The sequence below is a fragment of the Thermobia domestica genome, chromosome 10 (genome assembly GCF_964235325.1).
Source record: "Thermobia domestica chromosome 10, izTheDome1.hap1.1, whole genome shotgun sequence".
Taxonomy (NCBI): domain Eukaryota; kingdom Metazoa; phylum Arthropoda; class Insecta; order Zygentoma; family Lepismatidae; genus Thermobia; species Thermobia domestica.
The window spans coordinates 23654077-23681206 of record NC_137463.1 but is presented as its reverse complement, the minus strand read 5'-3'; the positions used below and the strand labels follow the sequence as shown (position 1 = coordinate 23681206).

At 36.2% G+C, this 27130-nt stretch overlaps 1 protein-coding gene and 1 non-coding gene across 2 annotated transcripts in view; both read left to right on the top strand.

The window, feature by feature from the left end:
• LOC145662373 (uncharacterized) overlaps positions 1–27130 on the top strand; it is a 134992-nt gene that overhangs the window by 43830 nt on the left and 64032 nt on the right. The gene's annotated exons all lie outside the window — the stretch shown is intronic.
• Positions 23656–23860, top strand: LOC145663242 (small nucleolar RNA U3). Its single transcript, XR_014127169.1, has one exon. It is a non-coding gene; the product is annotated as a small nucleolar RNA U3 (small nucleolar RNA).

The following is a 27130-nucleotide window of genomic DNA, read 5'->3' as shown; positions in this document are numbered from 1 at the left end:
AACAACCTATTATTTTAAAAAGATCAGATTCCTACGTCAAACCAGATCCGGGCCAGAGGGGCAAAATTTCAATTTTTTTTTTCGAAAAGTCTCCCGATTTTTCTGATTTTCCCGTTTCTGGTGTACAATGCGGACAAGTGAGTGGTACCGTTGGAAAGTATGCTCTATTCTGAAAAAAAAAAAAAAAAAAAAAAAAAACGAGGTACGAATCCTGAAACTACGATAAATAGTTAGGAAGGAGTAGCTATTTGAGTGAAAGTCTAAAATTTACCTCAAAAAGTGGAAATCCTAAAAGGGTTAACAATACCAAGAAGAATGGAAAAGGAGATGAAAGGAAATAGGATTAAAGCTAACAAAGTTAAAAGCATAGAACTAGATCGAGTTAAAGATCTATGTAACACGTATTATGATTTCTACATAAGCACTGGCGATAAGTCATTTAAAGAACTTCATATAAAATATAAAAAGCAATTTAGGAAGTTATTGAAAGAGACCAGGATAAAAAATAATGACTCACTAATAAATAATGCTGGAAACAAAAGTAAGGCCATGTGGAATATTGTAAGAAGGGAATGCAATTTAACTAGGGAAAATGAAAATGAACCTACTTCAATTACCGCTACAGATTTGAATGATTATTTCATTAATAAAATAAATGAAATAGTAAAGAAGATTAAGGCAAAAACTCCTAGTAGAAATTTTTATAATTATCTGAATTCTATTCCTCAACCATCTTGTACTTTTAGCTTTAAATTAGTAACTGTTAAGGAAGTTGAAAAAGCAATTTTGAAGATGAAAAATAGTAGTACCTGTGATGTATATGGTCTTAATTCTATTATACTTAAAAGTGACATACATTTTATTGCTGAACCTTTAACACACATTGTCAACAGTTGCATATTAGAGTCGATATTTCCTGATATGTTAAAATATGTTAAAGTAATTCCAGTACACAAAAAGGGCAATAATTCAGAATGTGACAACTATAGACCTATATCCATAATCCCTGTAGTAGCCAAGCTTGTTGAAATATTACTCAATGATCAGATAGTTAAATATTTTGAGAGTAATTCATTGTTTAGTAGCTCCCAATTTGGGTATAGAGAAGGATTAGGTACAATTAAAGCAACAACTTCTTTAGTTAAAGATCTTTTAGACAGTTTAGAAAGTAAATACTTTACTAAAGTTAGATTTTATGACTTGTCAAAAGCGTTCGACACGGTATCTCATAAGATTATTTTAAGTAAATTAAAATACTACGGTTTTCAACATGATGCGTTAAACCTTATAAAATCATATTTATCAGACAGATATCAAAAAGTAGAATTCCATAATTCGAACTCCAAATACTTACAAGTGGGTTCTGGGGTACCACAGGGATCTGTTCTAGGTCCCATTTTATTCCTTATTTATATCAATGACCTTCCCAAAGTAGCTACTATTCCCGCTAAAGGCTATCTTTTCGCTGATGACTTTGGAGTCTGTGTAAGCTCTAAATCAATTATCGAAAGAGAACAATTAACCCAAAATATAACAACCGTAGTTGAGGATTGGTGTACTGCAAACCTTTTGTGTTTAAACCTGAGTAAAATACAAGATCTTAATGTTACATATAACAATCTAGATTACACAGAAAAATATTCTACAGTTAAATTTTTGGGATTTGAACTTGATTCAAAATTAAACTGGTATAATCACATTGAAATCACGGCAGCTAGTGTAACAAAGGGTATATACATGTTGAGAAAATTAAGAAGTTGCGTTAGTTTGAAAATCTTAAGAATTGTTTACTTTGCCCAAATCCACAGCTTTCTATCATATGGTACTATTCTTTGGGGTGGATCTAGTAACATTTATAAGCTTTTAAAGCTGCAAAAGAAAGCTGTCAGATTGTTATGTAGTCTTCCTTTTCGTAGTCACTGCAAACCTAGTTTCAAGCTACTCAAAATAATGACTCTTCCTGCTATTTTTGTTTTTCAATGCTTAATGTATGTAAAAGAGAATAGAGATAACTTCCCTGAACATTCCAGGTATCATTCATATAACACAAGATACAAAGATAATATAATGGCAGTGTATTTCAATTATACCAAAACACAAAAGAGTTTTATTGGCACGTCCGCAAAATTATTCAACTCTCTCCCAAAAGCACTGAGAGATACCGAAGTGGGTACTTTTAAAAGTAAACTCAAATCACTCTTATTAGATAATCCAATATATGATATAGAAGAGTTTTACGAAATTACAAAGCAATTAAAGTGAAAAATTGAAGAACTATGCGAGAAATAAATAGACATGTATAGTATGAGTAGTTATCTATTGTATTGTGTAGTGATCGTTATTCTTTGTATTGGAATTACAATTGATATGTATTACAGTTATATCTTTATATATTTTTTCTTTCTTTCTTTTCTGTATCCATATTTGTAAATATTATGTATCCAATTTTTTCCTTTTGTAAATATTGTATATGCATTTTAATCTGTAACTTTAAGATCTGACGATTGTAATGCTTTAGATGTCCTCTGAAGTTTCTGCAATAAAGACGATATGAATATGAATATGAATATTTAAAGGCATTGCCCGTCATTAGCCTAGTGCAGGTGGAAGGGCTGCGAGAGGAATACATAGAGGTCGCAAACGGAGATGAAAAAGAATCTAATATATTTTTAAAGATTATTTTGAATTCCTTATTTTGACACACATTTTTTATTTCATATTTATTGTCAAACTGTTATTCCCATTCCCAAGTAAGACTTACAAACATATACTAAAGTTAAGATTGGACAACGGAGTATTATGACAGTTCCAACACTTAAAAGTTTAAATCACCATAGTACTATCAACTCTAGATGTGACATTACACTCGTATACAGGGTGTTTCAAAACAACACCGACAAAGTTTGAGAGGTGATTCCTGACAGCAAGGTAAGTTGAAAAGTATAGACCAACCTGGGTGCACAAATCCTTCTTTTCGGAGGTAAAGGGTCCAAAAACATGAAAAAATGAACTTTAGAGGTCCATAGCTCCAAAACTATGGGACTTACCTTGGTCAGGTCAAGACTTCATTAGGAACTAATATGTGCGCTATCCAAATATTCAAGTTTCAGAATCCTACGATACTTCCGCAACAATTTTTATAGAAGTAGCTGGTGAGTACTTCAAATTATATGCCCGTAGACAAACTCCCTCTATAAAAATTGTTGCGTGAGCACCTTAGGATTTTGAAACATGTATTTTTGGATAGGGCCTATATTAGTTCATAAGTGAAGTCTTGACCCGACTACGGTAATCCTATTGTTTTAGAACTGCGGGTCTTTAAAGTTCATTTTTTCACGTTTTCGGTGGCCTATAACTCGGAAAGAAAATAGTTGTACATCCAGGTTGGTCTATACTTTTTGTCTTAACTTGGTGTCAGGAATCACTTCCCAAACGTTGTCGGTGTTGCATTGAAACACCCTGTATATGAATGTAAGGATCATAGATACTCAGAAAAAGATTTTAAAATATACATTTTGGGAGATCAGCAAAAATATTAAAGGGAACATTTAAAACCGTTACCAAACTAAAGATTTTTGTTTTTAAAGAATAATGTACAATTTATGCAACAAGAAAAAAATAAATCAATTGATACTCGGTAAGTCAAAAATTTTAAGCACCAAAGCTAGTTAAAATTATATATCGCTGAAAGCATGTTGGTGAAAGAAACAAAGTTTTGGTAGAACCCTCAGAGCATCGTCTTCCTTCTATGCAAAATGATGGTATACGTTTTACTGCCAGCCCGTAATTTGGTCTCTGAAAATTTGGGCCTATTACTCTGTTACTAAGTGTATAAATCAAATAACTGGAATAAGACAATTTGAAATTGCGTCGAAATGAAAAGATTGCCCGAAACAAACATGTTTGAAAAATAAATTTCTGTTTGCAAAAACTGACTTCCCAAACTGTTGACAAGTTACTGTAAATGATTATTATTATTATTATTATTATTATTATTATTATTATTATTATTATTATTATTATTATTATTATTATTATTATTATTATTATTATTATTAAGTATATAAACATTTTAGATTATAAAAGTCTCAGTTATTCTGCAGCTTCTATTATCAATAAGACGCATATTCTGAAACAAAAAATAATTGAAAGACTATTTTTTTGCAAAAGGAAAGTTTGTTCTATTGCAAAATAATATATTGATTATCTATTCTGATTAAACCTTAGTAAGCAACTGTCTTATGTAAGAAATCCTCCAACTTAACCCATGACCACAACAGATGATTCTTATAAAATTTTCTGATTATGTGTATGATGCGATATAGCAACCAAAAGTCAATAAACGTTTCTGCGACTCATTATTATCTGTTTTTCAATCATTTACATCACAATATCCTTATAAATCACATGGAAATAAGTGTGATATTAAAGAAAAACAAACACTATTGCAATTTCTTCGCAAATAAACTACCGTGTCGTATTTGAGAATTAGTCCTAGAAGCGACAGTCCTATTAGCGACAGGAACTGTTACCTGCCCCACGAGCGACCGATTCTTTACATTGAGATGATGAAAGAAGATATGATTCCTTTTCGTAAAATATGTTTGCCTCTGGCGTTATTAGCGTCCGAACAACCTTGCTATGAAAAATGTACGGTGATGCTGTTTGTCAAATATATTTTCCCTCTACTGTGAGTGCAAATACAACTTACCTTAATTTTGATTTAGATTTGACATAAAACGTATCAAATAACTTAATGAGACAACAGGAATATTTTCATGAAAAATATATTCCTACGTAATTAATTATTGAAAATCCAATTGTAATATCCTCTTTCTTCAAAAGCTTTGCTTTGTGTACTCAATTTAATTCTTCTTAAGACTATAAATAAAGTGAGAAATACATTTCAATAATATAACACAGCTTTTGAGATCCCTTACATCTCATTGGCTATTGTCAACCAATCCCACCAGTTACAATGGAGTGCACTCTAAAAAATCCAAAAAAATAAACAAACTCTTTAAATTACCTTTCCCCTTGTTGTAAGCTACCAAAATGTAAACTAACCTCCTCCCTTGTTATGACTTATACATAAAAGCTTGTCGTATAGTAATTGATATAATCCCTTATAGCTAGATGAACTTGTGTAATAATTCCTTCGAATACACCGTATTTTTAGATTTCTTTGATATACTCAAATGGGGAGTACCTTCTTTTCGATTCCTTTCTTTATAACATATTCAAGCTAAACTTATGCTGCGTATCATTTTCACATACAATTCTTAATTACATTAGATTTACAGAGAGAAGCGGAGTAACTCTACGGAATTTTTCATAGTACATTGTGTGGGTTACATGCGTAGGATCGACACTGCGTACGATCGAAACTAAAACCGGCGTAGGATCGAAAACAGATAAGGTCACATGATCGAACAATAAAAAAACAATTATTTTATAATCACAGAATATTAAGTAATAGTATTTTTTTTGAAGTTATATAGGGAAAAACCGGAGTAGGATCAAAACTGTATACGACCGAAACTGCGAAGCGTCGAAACTGCGTACGATCGAAACTGCGTACGATCGAAACTGCGTACGATCGAAACTGCGTAGAATCGAAACTGCGTACGGTCGAAACTGCGAACGATCGAAACTGCGTACGATCCACACTGCGTACGATCCAAACTGCATAGAAACGAAACTGACAAATAAAATAGTGACAAATATAATTAAATAATCATACAGGGGTGTACCCAGGAAGTTTTTTTGGGGGACTATGACTTATTCAGGAGGGCCAAAAAAGCGAAGTCTTGTCTCAGCAGGGAGAAAGGAGAATCCTCCCCCCAAAAGCCACTACTTCTGATCAAGTTGGCAAATTCCTTGTTCAGAAGATTGCCGTTAAGTTCAAATGACTTAGCTTAACATTTTCTTAGTTACCTAGTTGCTGTGAATTGTCACTTCTTTTATAGACTTTGCAGGTGGCATAATCGAAGGTTCATGTAATTAGTTCAAGTTTTTGCTAGTTTGGGCTTCGTCCCAAATTTACTAACTTCCAGGGTTGTTTTGTTTAAAACAAAATATTTAAAACAAATGATTAAAACTTTTTTTAATTGTAATTTAATGTTAATTGTAATTGTTTGTGAAAAATTTGGGAAATTTATCCTTTCCCCCCTATTATTTCAGTGTCCTTGGCTATATTCAAACCAACGTACAACTGTCTGGAATCATTCTTGGCCTACAAAACGCACCATAGAGGAGCACGATTGGATAATTAGGGAAGCCGGTGAACCACCATGTATGCTGATTTTTGCTTCTGACGCGTAAGAAGTGCCAAAATTTCATGTGTATTATGAGAGAGTTTTTTTCTTTCTCTCTTTGTATGGCAGCCAGCGACTTCAGTTTTTTTACTGTACCTTGTCAACATACCAGAAAATTCTTTTTAGATGACTTGAACCCATGTGGCTTCGGTGTTGCCAGCTAGAAAAAATCATGAAATTCGGCTAGGGAATTTAAAAAAAAAATCACTCCTACATTTTTTCAATAATCCCTCCCGTTAGCAACACTGCAATCTAACTTACACCAAAAAATAGCCATGTCCCTCTTCTAAAACACAAGACGTAAACGATATCAATCGGGCTAACAGTGTTTGGGCAATAAATCATTAACTGAAAGTCTACGAAAACCCCAAAATCGATTTTGTCCCGAAAGGGTTAATGAGATATGCGCGCCAAAGATTTCGGGCTCTAATTTAAGGTGAGCCTCCCCCCCCCCCCCCCCAAGTTTCTGGGCTGGTCCAGAGAATGAATGGCCTACATAGTACTGTCTACGGGCTGGATGGGCTACCAAATTTCAGCTTTCGTTCTCCCATAGTTAATGTGATATAGGCGCCGAAAATTTGGGGGCTAACTTCACCAGAGCCTCCCAACTTTCTGGGCTAGTCAAGATAAAGATCGACGGGCTAACAAATTTCATCTTTTGGGCCAATATAGTTAATAAGGTGTGAAAACCAAAGTTTTGGGGCGTTAACTTAACGTGAGCCCTTAACTTTTTGGGCAAGTTGAGATAATGGGTGTACCAGGTACTAAACTTCATGGGCCTTCCAACCCATTATTATTTAGCATTTGGGGCACTCAAGGAACACAGATACAGGGTCTCCAAATGTGAAAAAAAAATGCAATCTTTAAGTTTTATGTCCGACTGTCATCCTGGGTAGACTAAAGGAGACGCAGATGATGAGAATAAATGGAATGGTGAAATGAAAAAGTTGTGGGAAAGGGAAACTACGAGAAAACCCTCACACACGGTGTTTGTTCACCACAAACCCCACTTTGCGCAAGCTGGTATAGAACCAGGGCCCCGCATCATGTGTGAACCCTCTGCCACTAAGCCACCGCGGCCCAGAAGTCCTTTAGACGCGACACATAGGCGTATACCTAACGTGTAATTTGTTCGTAGCGGGAATTTCTGTTATGGTATAGTTAATTACAAACAATGAAAAACCGAAAATGTGATGTGGACAATCGCGACCGAAAATGTAATGTGGACAATCTCGAACAAGCAATAAACAATCTGCGTGATTTGGTTTAGGTTTCGGAAAATAGGTTCTGCCAGATTTACGCTTATCGACTGTAATCGTTTATTTATTTATTTATTTATTTGGGTGGGAAGCAAAGTATAATACATTTCAGTCATTACACATGCAAAGAGATGTTTTATGGTAATTGTTTTTTGCTGAAATATAACTTCGGTATCTTTTATACGTGTTAAGGAGCTGAGATTATTATCTAATAATTGTAAGGAAGATACAAGTTTTTTTTTTTTTTTTTTTTTTTTTTTTTTTTTTTAGGAAGATACAAGTTTTTCACCTTCGTACGACAATTCATGTTTAATAGGCGTATAGAAGGGGCTTATGCCCAAAACATTGGGACTCCATTTCTGGGACCCCATGTTGGGGGCCCGGTTCCTGACCACCACTGTGCTGAGGGGAATCGGATCTTTCCAACGTCACCATCTGTATGCAACAACTCCATGCTTAAACGAGAAATAGAGTGGACTCGAGACCAACATTTCGGAACCACATTTTCTGGAGCTTCGAGGCCAGGGCCCAATTTCTGACATTACCCCTTTCGTTAATCGACCCCGACCTTTCATACGCTAACACTATAGTACAACACCATGTTAAATAGGCAAATAAAAGAGACCTGAACCCAAACTTTTGGGATCTCATTTCTGGAGTCTCAGGTCCCGGAGCTTTCCAACACCACAATATGTATCCAATAACTCCATGCTTAAAAGGAAAATATAATGAAGCCAAGCTCAAAATTTCCGGAGACCATTTTTGGACCTTTGAGACAAGATCCCAATTTCTGACGTTAACACTGTGCTCAGACGACCCAAACATTTCCAACTTCACTACCCACATACAATTCCATGTTTAATAGGCGTATAGAAAGAACCCGCGCCCAAAACTTCGGGACCCCATTTTTCTGGAGCCTCATGGCTGGAGCCCGGTTTCTGATATCACCACTGTGCTCGGGAGAACCGGACTTTTCCAATGTCACCATCTGCATCCACTAACTCCATGTCTAACACAGCTTCCCCATTGTAGGAGGATTTTGATGAATTTTCTCCAGGTTCTTTACAACTATTTACAACGTTTCACACTATTCATAAGAAATGAAATTTCAATACATTAGAAACTATGTTCTTTTAAAATGTTCAAAATGGATGACAGCATTGATTTCCAGTAATAATTGTAAACTTTCGTAATTTTATTCTCTATTTGAATAGTAGTTTAATTTCGAATCTTTTACGGTTAAAAATATTTTTGTGAAATGTAACGGAATACATTGAAATGCTCCTACTCCCACGGGTACGTGTTCCCATTATAATTCGATTTGAGGTTCAGTGTACAAATGAGAAACTTCCAAAGCGAAGTACAATATTGTAACGTTGTTGACATACATATGAATAACTGGTAATTAGGTCGTTAAGCTGTACATAAAATCATATAAATTTTCATTCATATTACACAGACAAGTACACACAGAACAGCATATGAATCTTTATCTGACTTTTGTTTCTCTAACTTTCTGACAGCCTTTACGAAATAATATCTTTACAATCGAAATATTCGTTAAACATTATTATTATTCTTATCCTTCAATATTCATCATACATCATATTCTTCATTACTTTAAATTCTTCATATTACATAACTATTTTACATTATATTCCGTCGAAGCTGTTTCAAAGTTAGTATTACACTTCTGACATAGTCATCATTACAAATCATAATTGATTCTCAATCCATACGCCTGTAACTTGTCCATCCTACCTGCAGTGTGGATCCTACGCAGTTTGGATTCTACGCAGTTTCGATCGTACGCAGTTTCGATCCTACGCAGTGTGGATCCTACGCAGTTTCTACCGTACGCAGTTTCGATCCTACGCAGTTTAGGTCGTGTGGAGTCCATGAATATAACCCTAATTTATAGCTGCACAGGTTAAACAAATTAAAGAGAGAGAGAGAAAAAAATATATTTTTTGAGCGCATGATTAAAACTTAAATTATTTCAGGGCAACTGCTTAGGACCAAAACTGCGTAGAATCGAAACTGCGTACGGTCGAAACTACGTAGGATCAACACTGCGTACGATCGAAACTGCGTAGGATCGAAACAGGTTTTGAGCTGAATTTTTTGATCCTACGCAGTTTCGATCGTACGCAGTGTCGATCCTACGCCGCATTCCCCATTTTGTTAGGTTCTAAATCACACTAGCATAAAACAAGTTAAAGAAGAGTGAACCTTATCTTCTTCCATTATCTTAGTATGAACGAATCGGTAACTCATAGGCCAGTAAACAGATCGAATCGGTCGCTCATAGGACAGTTAACAGTTTCTGTCGCACATAAGACTGTCACAAGTAGGAAGATACCTTTTTGAAAAAAAAAAAAATGAACTAACGAGCGAGAGAAAACAGGTTTAATTTAATATAGACAAACCACCCAAACTCGTTTCTAAACCACCAAGATAAAATCTTTTTTCATTTCTCCGTTTTGCCGAAAGCTAGTGGAATAGAACTTGTACTCACGTTTAGTTTTCCATTTTCTGTAGTTGGATTTGTGTGATGTTGCCAATTTTCATAGAACGCTGTGCTAATCTACAGATCTATAGTATGTGTATAAAAATGAAACTCACTACGCTGCCGTCCTAAGCGAAAAGACCTTAACTCCACATTTTTCGAAAATCGAGATATTGGTATGGGAATGTTCGTAGTACAATTCTGCATCTATCTAAAGTAAAATTGACGTGGTTTGACCAATAGGTAGGGGGTAATTACGTCATGAGTGTTTACCCTATGTTCAAAACTGTAACTGAAAGTAAGCAAAAAGACCTTAAGGGGCAATTTATAAGCAAAGATATTTAACTGTATTACCACACAAATTTTAGATCGTGAAAATATATTTAATAAAATTTTACTGAAATACAACAAATTTGAACGTACAGTCTTAAGTCAAAACGCGTTTTGCTCATTTTCTCAAAAGTATGTGAAGGTTGGTGTAAAGGGACAAGTTTTGCCAATAGATGTCACTACAGTCTTCGTATCTCATGTATTTTTTACCTTTCACGAAAATTTACAATTTCTCTTATAAATTTCGACCTAGAGACTTCAAACTTTTGGAGAAGGAACTTCATAACCTATCGAAGGCAACAATCTGTGCCGATTTCTTATTTTGAATTTTCTTCATTGTTGAAAGAGTTATATTGTTAAATGTTTGGATATCCCTTTCAATAAACAAGCCATTTCAACAATGAAGAAAATTTTAAATAAAAAAATCGGCACGGATTGTTGCCTTCGATAGGTTATGAAGTTCCTTCTCTAAAAATTTGAAATCTCTAAGTTGAAATTTGTAAGAGAAATCTTGAATTTTCGTGAAAGGTAAAAAATACATGAGAGAGATATAAAGTCTGTAGTGACATCTATCGGCAAAACTTGTCTCTTTAAACTATAGATATACCACATTGACTTGACACCTAGTCTTACATTCCGAGCGCTGCTTTCGGCTGAAGGAATTCCACTCCCTTTGGCTAAGGCTCTCTCGCTTAGCAACAGCTGGACCCTTATTGGCTCAACCGTGGGTTTATCGAGGGTGTGAGCTTTAGTTCGCATATTTGCCATGGCTCAAGACATTTTGGCAGCACTATAACTTGAAATGGAGATAAGGCTTTTTCGCTTAGCAGGGCAGTACGTTCGTGACTTCGTACATCTTGAACCGCCCGACCGATCAAATTTTCAACATAGCTGACGTTCGGACCTGGAATGTTTTCTTCTTTTTTTTTTTTTATCATTTCACTTTGACGGTTCAACTTATGGGAAAAGGAGCGGAGATATTTAAAAGTGATCTAAAATGACCATTATTGTTGTCGAATTCATAGTTTTCAGGATCGCTGAGACGAACAGTGACACTTCCGATGCTGTTTAAATCCAAATTCAACCCTTTATGTCCAAAATGATACGTTATTATTGCCGTGCGAAAAACGGGTATGCTGCTAGTTATGTAATAATATAATTCCTAATAATATAACTTATAGAATAAAATATTCCATTTACAAGACGGAATACCATTTTTTTCCTTTCTACGAAATTCTTAAGTGAATCTAACTTACCTTTTCATTGATTGTCATCTGTTGTTCTCTTTTAAACATTTAATTTAATTTTTAAGGAGATTGGTTTGCCAAAACTCAGGTGACGGATCTACTGTAGAAGGTGAAAACTGGGGACAGCCAGAACCCAGACTGTGATAGATATATTATTATGAGTTTATGCAAATCATTTTAATTTGAAATAAGTTTACTCACATCGTTAACAGGAACCAGCGAAAAAAAAAATGAATCATTCCTTTCACTAGTTACAGTCAGGCCTGATACCAGAAGGGAGCTAGGGGGGCCTGGCCTCCCAAAACTTTTCGTGGTCCCTCCAGACCTCAACACAAAAAACAATTTAGATATGTGTAAGAGAATTTTTAATGACTTGGCCCCCGCTAACATATTCCTGCCCCCCCTCCCAAACCTCTGTGGCTGGTTTCGGGCCTGATTACAGTTAGGCATGAAGTACGAATTAGCAAGTAATAAATTGTAGGCATTTACAAGTATGGTAGTTAATCGGATTAGTTACAAGACATTCTGCTTTATAAAGCAAAAAAAAAAAAAAAAAATAATTAACGTTCAAGTTAGAAATTTACTTGTAATATATTTTTGATACAATATTGTGAAAAGTCTAATCTCGAGAGAATATAAAAATTACACAGCAATGATGAACTAATTAACACACAGTTATTTAAGGGGTCGTCCACATATTACGTAGAACCGCAAAGGGGGAGGGGGTTCGGCTTTGCGTTACGAGGCATGACAAGGGGGGAGGAGGAGGTTTAGGTCTTCGTTACGTAACATTTTTTTGCTGTAATTTTTATTTTTATTCTCAGATTTATATGCAATGTTTTAAACAAATAATCTTATTCATTTTTTTTTTTATAAATAAACTAGCAGAATACCTGTTCTTCGCACTGGGAAAATATCTTTTATTTTGGACATAAAGGGCACCAAAACTATCACCAATCTACTTTGGGACTCCAAAAACTATGAATTCGAGACTAATATCGGTCATTTTCAATTATTTTTACATGTCACCATCTTTCCCTTAAGAGTAGTACTAATGGGGGTTGAATTTGGATTTAAACAGCATCGGAAATGCCACTGTTCATCTTCTCGACCCCAAAAGCTATGGATTCGTCCCTAGTATCGATATCGATCATTTTTATACATCTCTCCTTCCCCAAGTTGCAGGATTAAATTTTAATTTAAACGGCATCGAAATCGTTACTGTTTATCTCAGAGACCACGAAAACTATCGACTCGACATTAATATCGGTCATTTTCGAACGTTTTTATATGCCACCTCTCCCCTTTCCCTAAGTTGCAAGGCTGAATTTGAATTTAAACGTCATTGGAAGTGTCACTGTTTATCTCAGCGACCCCGAAAACTATGGATTTGGCATTAACATAGGTCATTTTCGATCATTTTTATATATCTCCAACTTCCGTAAGTTGCACCTTGAAAGTGAAATGATAAAAACATCCCAGGCCAGAACTTCAGCTATGTTGAAAATTTGATCGAGATCGGTCGGGTAGTTAAGAGTTATTAAGTTACAAACAAACATAGTCGCTTTCATATATATATATATATATATATATATATATATATATATATATATATATATATATATATATACTACGTGCACCCTCGTTCCGTTCTGAATATACACTATCTAAAGTGAGAAACTGGCAGTGGAAATAGCAATACTTTCCTAAATTTTCATGTCATGTTACCGTTTCGGGCTTAAAAGAAAGCGGTTTTGCTAAACACAATAGTTTGTCAGTTCCTCATACACATCACAGATGCCTAAACGCAATTTTTAAAAAATTAAATTTGATTCAAATGTACTGATAGTTATTGGTGTACCACCCCCTCAGAAAATCCTGGATCCGGTCCTGGATATATAATGTTTTGGAAAATTGCGAACTATAGCCTATATAAATTGAATCATACAGAAGGGATTCGAAGGCGCACTAGACACCAGCATGACTGGTGATGAGCCTTGCGTTTATTAAAATACAATAAAACTCCGTTTTGTGGCTATCGCAGCATCGGATTTACGGCACACGCTTTTCTGGAGTTAGTTGATAGTGATCATATCCACCGCTTGAAAATTCCCTCCTGTTTCCACTCGTATCGTTATTTCTGAGAATATTATCTGAAACCTTTGATTTCAATCATTATTACTCCTTTCTTCTAAGGGGCTTCCCATGTGAAAGAGACGAAATTGTTTTCGTCAAATAATTTTTTCTGTGACGGAACGATAAACGATTTGCCTATCAAAATAAGAAATTAGAACCTTATTCGTAGGATATTCATTTCGTACTAAATTTTTTGATTTTTGGGTTTGAATATTTCTGAAGAGACCGAGTTTATTCGCATTCTCGCACTAATTTAGGACAAGAAGAATAATTTGAAAAGGGTAAAACTGAAGTCCAAAGAAGATGCTCAAAAGCTTGTCACAAACGAGATGTGTCTGCTCCGTCACGTGTGCAGTCACTTCGAATCTGTGGTCGACGAGGAAGATAACTTTGCATCGTCGACACTGGCGAACTTCAAATGCACGAAATATCCTGAATCCTAGAAAAAGATGCCGATGTCAGTTAGATCCTGTTTCACCTGCATCTTCGGCCAATATTTCCTCCTTGTCATCATTGGTGACCTAAAAGGATGAGTGCGATCTCCTTGGGAAAATGACAGTATGCAATTTTGAAGAATTGGGACTGGTAAAAACCTTATGGGATTAAAATATTATTACGGTTCTACTATGTTCTAATACGTACTTTGATTTATTGGCGAAAACACTGCAAAGATATTCAGAATACAAACATTTTGTAATAAAAAGTTCTATTAAAAATAGTTTATATTGTAATAACCCCCAAAATAAGCAAAATTGGTGAAAAAACAAAAATCAAAAAGTGTTACGTAACGAAGGGGGAGGGAGGGGGTAAAAATTGGTCCAAAGTAGCGTTACGTAATATGTGGATTGTCCCTAAGAGCAAGGACGCCGATCCTGGGGGGCCAAGGGGACCCCCTGACACTCATGTGGGCCCCCCTATTATATTTATGAATATACAATATTTGGCATAATTTGAGTGCAACTTGTCTTAAAATCTTCATATATATACCTTTTGCATCTGAATGGGCCACCCCAAATTTTCAGAGAAATCGGCGCCCTTGCCTAAGAGGTGCCTTATTTCCATAAAAAAAAAAAAAAACCTGAAGAAAACTTGATTGATTGTTAAATATTCAAACAAAATTATAACAATGCAACAATTAAAATTTATAATTTTTTTTTTTTTTTTTTTTTTAACCAATGACCTTAGGATATGAGTAATTGTCTGAGAAAATAAATCTTGAATATAAATATGCAACTCACCACTGTTAGATGTGTTCAATACAGAAGAAAAAAAAAGAAATTCTTACTATAACCTTTCAAAAATATATAAATAATAGCTTCAATTATTTTTGTCACTCAAAAAACTGGGGGCCTAAGTACCTCCTGGCCCGGGCTAGATCTGCCACCGCCAGCGGCGCTAATTTGTCTTCAACATTGGAGGAAAGACGGGTAAGACAGTTTCCTTTTTTTTTTTTTTTTTTTTTTTTGTTGCGATGTCCAAAATATTTATGAAGTTGAAAAACAATGGTGTGGAGGATCAGAGGAGCAGAGTGTCTTCAACGTTGGGAGGCGGGCAGATTTGAGGCTTATTCTGGGGGACATCAATTTCATCTCTCGTTCCGTTGTGGCAATCGGACAAAAATCATCAAATTTCTCTCCCAAAACACATTTCAAATTGGATTTTTGGGGAGGGGACAGTCCCTCAGTTGCAAGATTGGAGGGGACATGTCCCTCTCACCCCCCCGGGATTTTCGCCAGTAGCAACTGCAAAACTTCTTAATATATTTAGCCTATCTGTCAGTCTTTATCACCCATCTCTAAGAGACAGAAGAAACTTATCTGTCTGTCCGTGAGAAAAAAAAAAAAAAAACTTAAGAGTCTAGATCACCATTAATTTTGGCAAGCGTGTAGAACACACATGTCAAATTCAAAATCTCAAGTTGGCCAATAGTGTGGGAACACAAAAGAATAAGCCATTTTTTATACTTAGAGAAGCATTTAAAAAAATGAAAATCTTTGAAATGAAACCTTTTAGTTTAACGTCTCACTAGTATGTCCATTAGGCTGAGGGAGACAGCCATATCAGTGAAATGAGAACTGGGAGGAAACGGGAATACCCTGAGAAAATCCATAGACACAATATTTTATACCACAAACTTACTTGTGCGGGGATTGAACCAAGGATTCCGTGCATCAGATGTAAGCACTCTACCTCTGAGCCATCGTGTTCCTATTTTTTAATAAAATAAGTAAATACCAAAATTTTATCTAATACTGTGCTTTTTTTTTTTTTTTTTTTTTTTTAATGGAGGAACATAAGGAAATCCAGGTAATAGATGGGCACAAACCAGCTTTCGAATGTCTGGAGACATGCTGCTTGCACTAGCGATTTTCAGAACACAGGTTAGATGAATTTCTAGGACTGTCTGTTAACCTAAATCTTTCTGGGGGTTCGTTCCTTTTCGTAAATGAGAAAAATTGTGCACACTAATAAGTACTACCGAACATGGAATGTAAGTTTATTGGTTTTGAGAGGGGCGCAGGTAAGCATTGTAAAATTCGGGAGTATCCACTGCATTGAATTTTAGCTTTCGAGTTGAGCCGCAATGAATTCCTATTAATTCAGTCTATAAATGGTCTGGCACTTTTGAAAATGAGACAACAGAGAAATCATTACAAATTTGTAGATAAGTAAATTATATAGTTTTTGTTATTTTCTCTGAGTGAACCGACCCCATGGGGAAATCGCAGTCGAAAAGTGGGAGGGCCACAGCCGACGGTGGCGGGCCGCCGATACGGATCATACACGACTGTGTATAGAAAAACCATCTTTTTGCCGTTTCGGATCAGAGGCGGCAGATAGACGCCGACCCTTTGCCGACTGTATGTAGGAGCCGCGACGTCGCGGCAGGACTTGTCACAGATCCAACTCTTTGCCGAAGAAAGTGAGAGTCTCTGTGCTGTCGTCGTTTCCTAGACGATTTAACCGCTAGGCCGCCTAATTCTCGACCCTAAACCACCCTTTGAAACGCCATACTGCTTCCCGCTACGTCGCCGTTTTGTCAACCGTCGGAATGTTATCTTTCTGACGTCTTTCTATAACCAATGTCGTAGGTTTACCATGCCTTTACCAATCCAAAATTGACCTGTGGGAAGTTGTTTGGACGTTGTTGTGCCGGCACGGACACTTTCGTAGCATATTTTCCGCAAATCGGACAGTCGCGGGTGGTCCTTTCGCTGCGGAGGCGGTCATCTGCGGCAATTCCCCATGGGGGAGATACGCAGAAAAATGACTCAGGGGACATGCCTGATGTAGAGAGTCAAAAGTTAGATATCAGATTCGTGAATGGAGGTGAGCCATCACCAGAAGTGGTAGAAGTCAACCATTTCCGGTTTTAACATTGATCAATATAGAACCAATATGTACGCTATCCAAAAATACATGTTCCAGAATCCTAAGATATTCAGGCAATAATTTCTATAGAGGGAGTTTGGCTACCGGTATATAATTTGAAATACTCACCAACTACCTGTATAAAAATTGTTGCGTGAGTACCTTAGGATTCTGAAACATGGATAATTGGATAAGACACATACTAGTTCCTAAATAAAGTCTTGACCCGACTACGGCAAGTCCCATAGTATTGTAGCTATGGACCTTTAAAGTTCATTTTTTCATGTTTTCGGCAGCCTATAATTCCAAAAGAAAGCATTTGTGCACCCTGGTTGATCTATACTTTTTGTCTTATCTTGGTGTCAGGAATCACCTCCCAAACGTTGTCGGTGTTGTTTTCAAACATCCTGTATATGTGTACATGCATTTTCCTAACATGAGTAACATTTTCCTCTCTCTCTTTTTTTTTTCATTTTCTTTTTTTCCTTCCGAATTTTGTGACCCCTTACTTCGACGCCCCACCATCACGGCACTGCACTGAGTTGCTTGTACCTAAATGATCCTTTGTGACATTGCAAAATATTTTCATTGCAAAACATTGACGTAAAAGTGTGTTTTTGCAATTTTTTTGATTAGATTATACGGTAATTACACCATAGTTAGGTAACTAACTTTTGTTTTAACTCCAAACTCCACTGAATGGATTATTTATAGAAACGGATTAGAAGAGAGAGTGTGTGTTGAAAGGTATGTTATCAAATAAGATGAGCTGGTCTTATCAGTGCTGCTATGTTGTGATGTGTTACGTAACAATTCAAAAGAAAAATAAGATACATTACTCGATGTTTTTAATGGTTTTATTTTTTTCTTTCTTTTTTAAAAAATGATACAATTTCAAAATATTATTTTCCACAAATATGTATAAAGGCTGTATAGATATATTTATAGCTACGCAGTTATTATGTAAATACAAAACATTTGCTCGACACGTGAAGGAAAATAAACTTAACTTTGGAAATTAAAATAAAATAGCTTTGTAATATTTTTTTTTTATGAGAAACTCGTGAGAATATGAACAGTAGAGATTATAAGAAACATTGCAATAAAAGCATATGTGACCACTTTAGCGACACTGTTGCCAGATCTACAGGTGTACAGTGGCGGAGCCAAGGGAGGGCTTGGGGGGCCAGGACCCCTTGCTCAAATTCTTGGCCCCCCTTGTGCCCCCCCACACACAGACTGATACTGCTATAGGTCGATAAACGGTGAGATGATAGTGGCCACAAGAGAAACTACTACCGAAACATCTCTCGGAAACAGTTACCAATTGCAGAATATCGTATGTTGCAATAGTCTGCGTTCCGAGTAAAAGGTCCAGGCTCGTTTTTGTTTGTAGTACAGCAAGATCTAATTCGTCGAAATCTGTAAGATGCATACATTGACCTCACTATCTGAAAGTTCTTTTTAACCTCTGTCTCTTATCTTCTTTATTTTCGACAAAGAACCGAAAAGAAAGCAAAATCAATCGACATTCACATTCGCTTCGATGTTGAAAGTCATACTAAAACAAGAGATGCTTACTCACAAATAGCATACACTGTGGTAGAACTTTACATTCATGTTGGACGAAAGAAGTCTTCGTACACTAAGTAATTAATTTCTATCGATTATGGAGACATAAAACAAATGCACAGCATCCATTAAATAATTTGGTATTATTATTATTATTATTATTATTATTATTATTATTATTATTATTATTATTATTATTATTATTATTATTATTAAAATATTATTATTATTATTATTATTATTATTATTATTAATCATCAATAATCTTAATATCGAGTCGTCTTGTTTAATATACAGTAAAAGAAGAGAACGAAAGTTTTTATTATTTCTGTCATTCTCTCTGTTGTTCGTATCCCAATCGTTCGAGAAAATTAAGATACTAAATACTACCAATACCTACTATTTGCTACTGATACTGGTTCTCCTTCTCTTTCCTAACGCTCTTGGCCGTTGGCAACTCAGTAGAAACATTCTGCTACGAAGCGATACTAACAAATTCCAAGGAAAACGGAGTCATCGCCTGTATTGAATCAATTTGAAGTTGGACCCCTTCACGGAGGACAAAGGGGGTTACCACAACAACACCATTTGATATGCTCTATCATCATTCCCTATCTCAGTTTTTGTTTCATCGTTGTATTCTCAGCGGTTTTTGATTTATAAGCACCGGACGTTTTATCTGATACAGGACCCACTTTTTGCTGCCATTTTGAAAACGATGACCCGAATCGAAAATTGTTTCCTACAAAAGTTGTTTCGTTTTACAAGGACTACTGAATGAGGTATGATACAATACATGTTCCCGATTGAAAATTTGAAGTTGGCCCCCTTCAAGGAGGGCCCTGGGGATCACCAGAACAACACCATGTGAGGTGGCCTATGACATTTTCCTATCTCAATTTTTGTTTCAACTTATGATTCCCAGCCGTTTCTGATTTATAAGCACTGAACGTTTTATCTGAAACACCCTGTGTATATATAGTTTTTTTTTTTTTTTTTTTTTTTCAAAACAACACCAGCAACGTTTGGAAGGTGATTCCTGACACCAAGATAAGACAAAAAGTATAGACAACCTGGGTACACAAAAACTTCCTTTCGGAGTTATAAGCTACCGAGAACATGAAAAATTAAACTTTAAAGATTCATAGCTCCAAAACTATGGGACCTACCGTAGTCGGTTCAAGACTTCACTTGAGGAAGTAATATGTGCACTATTCAAAAATACATGTCCCAGAATCCTAAGATATTCACGTAGCAATTTTTGCAGAGGGACTTTGGCTACGGGCGTATAATTTGAAGTTCTCACCATATAAAAATTATTGCGAAAGTACCGCAGGATTCTGAAGCATGGATATTTGGATAGGGTACATATTAGGCCTAGTTCCTAAGTGAAGTCTTAACCCGATATCTCGAGAACGACTCCACCGAGATCAAGCAAACTTTGCGAGCCATAATAGATACATGATAGCTTTAAAACGAAATTAAAACAATTTGTCTGCACCTGCGCAGAACTGCGCATAATGCGCAAATAATTGTGCGCATGAGCATATCTCGAAGACGTGAAGACGGCGATATACAGTGGAGTCTCTTTAATTCGAAGTCCAAGGGGACATGAAAAAAATCGAATTATTCAAAATTCGAATTAACCGAAAACTCTCATTTTAAAGTAAAATCAAGGGAACAGAATAACTGTACTGTATATGAAAAACTAATTAACATGCAATGCACCTTACCTATAAAGCACCACATTTTCATAAGGAATTAGAATATGCGCCGCTATTCGACATTGTGCATAATGCACGCCAATAGATCACAAACGAATCTGCTTACCTTTTTTGTCATTGTTTTAGTTCAGTTGAAAAGAATTGCACAAATATCTCGTTCTTGCAACTCATTTGCAAGTGTAGGACAGGATTCAACGTCATTGGCATTTCTATAGAAGGGATGGACACTTCCAGGTTATTGAGGAGGTGGAGAGATGCGTACCAACCATCTTCCGCCGGATTCTCTATAACGGGAGGGAGTCCAGCTGTGATATCAACAAAATTTCTCTTTCCCATGGCCGCTTCTGGATAAGATAACAGATAAAAACCAGTTGAAATTACATTTTTCTATTTGCAATTTGTCGAACACTGCAAATTTTTGCACTATAAATACTTCGAATTATCCAAACAGGAGGTTCAAATGTTCGATTTACCCACGATTTTTTTACTCACCTATGAGCAGGCCGGTAGCTAGCCCAAAAATGTAGTGTGGGGGGGGAGGCGATCGAACCATATTATAGTTCATCAACATATTATAGTTCATTTGCAAGGCTACCGTGAAAATTTTAGGGGCGGAGAGAAAATTTAGGGGGGAGGCCCCCTAGACCCACCTGGATACAAACCTGCCTATAAGGGGAACATCAAAGAGGTCAAAATTTATAAGTCCAATTTGTTTTTGGTTTAATCTAGTATGATTCCCACAGCTGAGCCCGACACTTTTCGGGTAGTTCTTTGTAGGCTTTCATAACTTAATACAGTGCCTTCTTTTTTAAAAAAAGTACTGACATAGGTACTGAAAAATCAGTTATAACTGCTGTACCTGTTACTGCAAACTAAAACGCATATTTTGCATTGAGTTGACGCTAACTGTTATGGACGGTGACCCATGATACGAAAATGAAACCTTCTTTAGGATTATTATTATTATTATTATTATTATTATTATTATTATTATTATTATTATTATTATTATTATTATTATTTATTGCAAGAAACTAATACTCTGAATATAGTGAATTTGCCTTCTAACTAGTTGCGAAAGGAAACCTCAAAGTCTACATGAGTGGAAGTAGTAGGTGCTGCCATCTATTGTTTACAATACCATTTAAATCCACATAATATAAACTTGTTCCAGCCTTCAAAACGATTTGTAATTAAAAAAAAATATTTCATAAATATAAATACTAAAAGTGGGTTAAAAATCAGAAATAATCATTTCTTGCTATAGGCCTAAACTACCATTTTTGCTCTAATGTCTATTGACAGATGCAGTAATAATTTCCGGGATGGGCCGTGCCGTCGGAATTACACCTCCGGAATTAAGAAATCTCCCCCGGGAGGTCATAACTCCATGAATTGCTGCATGTGAGTTGCCAGTATTTTAGGATTATTTTTCACTTCCTGGAGAAAATCCAACAATGTCACTTCAGATTTTCCTAGATGGCGTCTAGATTCTCCATGAGCATTTCAATAGTATTTTATTGGTATATTACCATACAAGTGTTTCAAACTATGTATTTCGTACACTCAGAGGGGCCGATTACCTCCTCTGATCTCCCGAATTAATGTCTCTGGGGAAATCTGAAATCATCAGTGGAGTGCGTCTTTGGTGCGCTTCCCTACAGAAGTTCATGTGGTTCGGAAGCTTTAGGTCCACGTTTCATATAGCCTTGCTGCTGAACAGAACACCAAACCACAGTACCGTAATCAGGATCGCAATTAGGGAGAAGCAAATGGGGCACGTGCCCTGGAGATGTGGTTGCTGATGCCCCTAGAAGGGCAATATGTATACATTCAAGGAGCAGCGAATTTCATCTTTGCCCCGGGTGACATATACCCTAGTAGCAGACCTGAGCGTAATTTAGGATGTATGATCCCCGTGATAATGTCAAAAGCTTCCTTCCGCTTCCCACGTTCATGAAGACGCATTTTTTTTTTTTACAGCCATACATTTTCTTTTTTACTTTGAATATTCCAATTTATTCAGTCACTACTTGCTTCTATACAAGAATTGAACATTATTATTGTTGATATTGTGCTGAAGTTGATTTTGTTCTTATTTTAGACTTTTTAGGCACTAACCTGACAATTTTAGAGCCTGAAGAACAATATTGAGGAGGACACACGGTGGCTCAGAGGTAGCGCGCTAACCTCTGGTGCGACGTCCTTGGTTCAATCTCCGACCAAGTAAATTTATAGACTACAACATCGTGTCCGTGGGTTTTCGCGGGGTAGGCCTACTCCTCACACATTCACATTCCACCAATTCTTTAATCATCATTCACTTGCTTTAATCATCCGTCTCCCTTAGCCTAAAAGGCATAAGCGTGGGACGTTAAACTGAAAGATTTCATTTACGACTGCAACATTGAGGAGAGGTTGGGAAATATGAAACATGAAAATTGGATTTTAACATCCTTACACTCTAAACTTAATCTTCCAATCTTAAACGGGCCCTGTTTTGTCGTGGATCTCCCGCATTACGGGGCATGTGGATGTCCTGGTAGTTACACCACTACTATCCTAGCAAACTCAAACTCAAAATTCATCAGAATTTAAGGTGGTTGGTACCTCTTCGCTGAGTCGAGTTTTCCCCTATCTAATAACATTGGAACTTTTTTCGCGTTTTTCTCAGCACAGATAGACGGATGCACGGCCAGAGCCGTTCTAGAAGACTCCTAATAAAAGGACAACAAGAAGAAAGCAAAGTTCGGGAAAGAGGATATAAGTTCAGGAGAGTTATTGAACATACGAAAGTGCGTTTATGAGAAGATAAGGAAAAAAAACCGATAGAATATATAAACATAATAATTACCAAAGAGATTAATAAAACCGCCTACAGATGTCAGGAGTTGATTGGCAGCACAGCAAGCTTTGTTTCTCTCTCTCAAAGTGAAACAAGTAAACTATATGCTCCATAGATGGCAGCACAGATGAATATATTGTTTTATTAAAATTCTCAAATAACCAGAGCATTTTAAATAAATATTTTTAAGCCTATGAATTATTTTATAATGATTGTTATGGAGTTAATAAAAGTTATTATTTGAGTAGCCCATTAATTTTAACAATTGTTACCTTATATCTTTCTTCTTACAGTACATTAGAGATAAAGTGGCCTACTAATAAAATTTTGAGGGCACCCAAGTTAAGATCATACTTCACAGGATCATTTCTGTAGTATGATTGGCATGTGTCTTTATCGAAAGATGAAGTCACTTAAACCACGATGATGAGTTACAGTTGCTTTTCCTGAGCGTGAAGCCGACCTGCAGTTCATTTGAACTGTTTGGTCATTGATGATCGCACCCACTTCGTTTCGAAGTGTGGAGGGAAAAGCAACTTTCTGAGTGGTTTAAAAATAAAACGAATAATAATAGCTTTTCTCTGATTTTAATATTTCCGAAAGCTCACTTGGCGAGATGGGATTGAATCAGGAACTCCACACATGAGTTGAACGCTCTACTGAGCAACCGTCCAAGCCTACTTTTACCATTGTGCAACCGTTCAATTAAGATTCCTGCACCCCCAGGCCGGTAGCCAGCCCAAAAATGTTGGGGAGTGGGCGATCCAACCATATTATAGTTCATTTGCAAGCCTACCGTGAAAATTTTAGGGGGGCCCGGAAGAGGGATGGGTTTCAATACGCGAGCATGAAAAGGAACAATCCGAAAGTAGTGATATCCGCATTGAAAATGATTGGAAACGAATCCCGATGGTATGAGACTTTTTTTAAAATTCATTCTTATCCTTATACTACGACCAAAAGGAAATAACTTCCGGAGTTAATGTTGATATTTATGAAGCAAAATGCGATAAGACAAATAATTTCTAAATATGATTGTTTAGATTTAAATTAAGCGTCCCGTTCAACAGCGAGACTATGTGAGACATGGACCTACATTTTAACGTGGAATCCGTACCATATGAACCTTCGCCGGAATACGAACCCCGGTCTTCCAATGTCAAGGGGGCATACGCTATCCACATAGCCACACGGGAGTTTGCTTCTTGATATGAAATTAAGAATAAACTTAGCTCGACATATAGCTGTCTATTCATAGCGGAGGTTATGAAAAACTACCATTTACAGTTTCAAAATACTGATCGCTAGAGGAGAAAGACAGTAGAATAATAGATACCGAAGAGCCATTTTTCGGTATGATTTCAGTACCGCAAAAATTTATTCTATCTCCGACTTTATTTTATTTTTGCAACCGGAAATTACTAATTTCAGTTTGAGTATTCAATTCCTATAGTTGGAAGATTACCATAGTTTCCACATTGTGAAACGTAACTTTCTTCTTTCTTTGCGTTACGTGTACAAAGGAAGAATCGAGTGTTGCTTCCGGGGCCAGTGTAAGTCCAAGAAAGAGACAGGAGAATAATGTAGCACCCCCGTCTTCTCAATAAAGACATTTTCATTCATTCATCCATTCCAAGAAATCACATACACTAGGTTTCCTTCAGATCTTTGACGGCAGCATCGCAACGGAAAAATGTTAAAGCCTTGTATCATTTCTAGGTCGCCACCGCGTCTAGAAAACCGCGGATAATAACGCTGATTCCGGTTCCGTGGAACGTAGGTATGGTACCGATTAAGTTCCAAAATCACACTGCACGGGCAGATTTAACACCATGTCTTCAAATACGTGGATGAGCGATTGGATGAATTATTTAAACTCCAAATGCAAAGAAGCAATTACGTATGACACTTAAATTATTTCAGATAATAAATACATAAAAAGTAACTATAATGGATAATACCTTTATGGCAGTTCATCTTCAAACAGTGTTGAATTCAGACATTTTCACCCGGGGGGGAATGTCAACTCCTCGGGGGGATTGTTTTTCTGTATTTTTGAAAGAAAGCAGTATATTTAACAATTCCATTCACATGCACATCTTATCTAATATTGAGACTAATTGCTGATAAATATTCAATGCGAGATTATAATTTTAAAAAACAATCGTTTAATTTTATCTAAAACATTAAATAAAGACTGGCAAAAATATTTTACACTAAAGCTTAACTGCTATTTACAGTAGCTATTTTTGTTATTATTTCCTATATTCAGTAGTTACTGTTTGTTACTAATGTAGAAGTTTTTAAAAAGATTTAAATTAACTCAAATATTTTTTGTCCTAAAACAAACATACATAGGAATATCTTAACAAAAAGTTATCATTCTTTCTCACACTTCTGATTCTAAATCAAGCATATTAGCCTTGGTTTCTTCACTGCATACACATCAATAGTTTAGTTTACGAAATCTTCAGTAGGATTAGTGCCGTGTCGTGGAAAATCAGCGCTTGGCGCGAGAGTATACGACACCCCCGTATATATGAGTGAGGTCGACAGACCAGCCGCGAAAGGTGAGAAAATTTTAAAAAGTAAACCCTGCTTTTCCTTGATTTTGAGCACTTTTCATTACTTTTTCCCTTTCATTTTATATATGTGCACATGTGTTTCATTCCTCTGTTTTTCTTTCCTTCTTTTCTTTTCTTTTTCCCTCCCGAATTTTGCGCCCCTTACTTCGGCGCCCAGGGCCGTCGCCCCGCTTGCCCCTCCCCCATAGCACGGCACTGAGCAGGATCTTCATCACCTTCAATAGCAATCTTTCACTTATATACTACTATCATATTGATAAATTCTATATAAATATCTAACCCAGGAGGGATAACTGTTCCTCCCTGATCCCTCTAAATGACGCCCTCTAAATCTCACCCTTTAACTAACTTATTTTTAATTACAGACGGGTGTGTTTACTTTAACAATCGTAAATCACATTTACGTCTGTTACTTCCGATGCGAGAAATAGGATTTAGGTGTTCTATTTCAAATAATGCAAGAACTGTACATTTTCAAGAATTGAAGTCTGCTGACATCAGAGATTATATGGAATGATCGAAAGATCTTCCCTATCTTTCCTTTCCTATCTCAATCTGTGCTAGTGCTATCTACTAATATATAATATAGGGTGAGAGTATAGTACCTACTAAAATACAAACCTTTCTTCAACAGTTGACAATTTCATGTTCTGCCAAACTCGGTCATAGCGTTAAGAAATACAGGTTTTATTGACTATTTGGTATTCTATCTTAGATGTTAATTGTTTAATATTTATACACAATGGGTCTGCGTCATTTATATGTATACTGAGAGATCGGATTTCGTCTGCACGTGCATGGAAAGAAAAGCAAATAATTGGGTGAAGTAATTTCTACATTTTGTGACTGAATTTTTTTGTTTCTCCGGGGGGGGGGATGAATTTTCTTCGGGGGGGGGGACATTCTCCCCCGGGCTACCCCCTGAATTCAACCCTGTCTTCAAAGCTAACGCTGAAGTACAATGGATATTACATAATTGATAACAATAGTAATGTATCATTAAATATTGAAACATAATAGGAAATCAACATGTTCAGAAAAGCGACATTAGAATTGAACTTCGCAGAAGAAATACAGAGATAAAAGGTAGGCATCCGACTGTCTTCTTTTACAACTCCATATATCGGAAGCCTTCATGGTACAGTTTAAATTTAATCATTGTGGTGTATTTCCAAAATGTAGCAAAGTTAGGTTAAGTTCAGAAGTGTTATAGTAAAGTTTTCAATAGTTTAAA